At 33.0% G+C, this 748-nt stretch overlaps 1 pseudogene; it reads right to left on the bottom strand.

The window, feature by feature from the left end:
- Nucleotides 1-219: 219 nt before the first annotated feature.
- Nucleotides 220-290, bottom strand: LOC118994883 (uncharacterized; annotated as a pseudogene).
- Nucleotides 291-748: the final 458 nt, after the last annotated feature.

The raw sequence follows: 748 nt of genomic DNA on the forward strand, positions 1-748 counted from the left end.
AGCAAATATTTTACAACTTCTGTATCAAAAGAAGTACGCTATTTACTCTCTCTAGGACTAGTTCACTTCTAATTCTTTCTGTTTTGGTTTAAGAATAATGCTCCATACTTAAAGGCAATAACTTCTCTTTCTTTCAATATTTAAAATATTACCATGTTACAGTATGCTTCTCATTGTTGCATTTTTTTCTTTTCCTCCCAAGTGCAGTCTCTACTGAAACATCTCATAAGATTTTTTTATAAAAATATTTTGTAACGAACTATAGAAATGATCCCTGAAAGTATAGTCAATGGGAGGGGGGGGGGACACGGGGGTGGGATGGGATGGGAGTAATAGACAGAAAACTGTACTTGAAAAATAATTAAATAAAAAATTGGGGGGAAAAGAAAAAATATTTTGTAAATAAAATATTTTAGTTTTTATTTTGAGCTCATTTTCCATGTCTTACAATTCATTGTACAACCAACTGAGATCCATAAATTTGGGGTACGAGAGATAAAATCTGCACCCTTTTTTCTGTTGGGCTTTTCAATTGTATTATGTAAGAAGTGTCAGTTTTCAGATTAATTTCTGGAGTTGGCATTTACTTTCACATGCTAGAATTTAAAATTTGCAGTTCACATCCAGGCATGAAGAAGGTTTGAGATTTGTATTTCTTGTGGTAGGTGTCTTTCTGTGTCTAACTAGAGGGATAGGAGAGACTAGCTTCCTTGTTTCATTTTAGTCAACAAGTAGAATACTTCAGAGT

Source organism: Sturnira hondurensis, unplaced genomic scaffold, assembly GCF_014824575.4.
Source record: "Sturnira hondurensis isolate 20B ecotype Veracruz unplaced genomic scaffold, ASM1482457v3 Scaffold0009719, whole genome shotgun sequence".
Taxonomy (NCBI): domain Eukaryota; kingdom Metazoa; phylum Chordata; class Mammalia; order Chiroptera; family Phyllostomidae; genus Sturnira; species Sturnira hondurensis.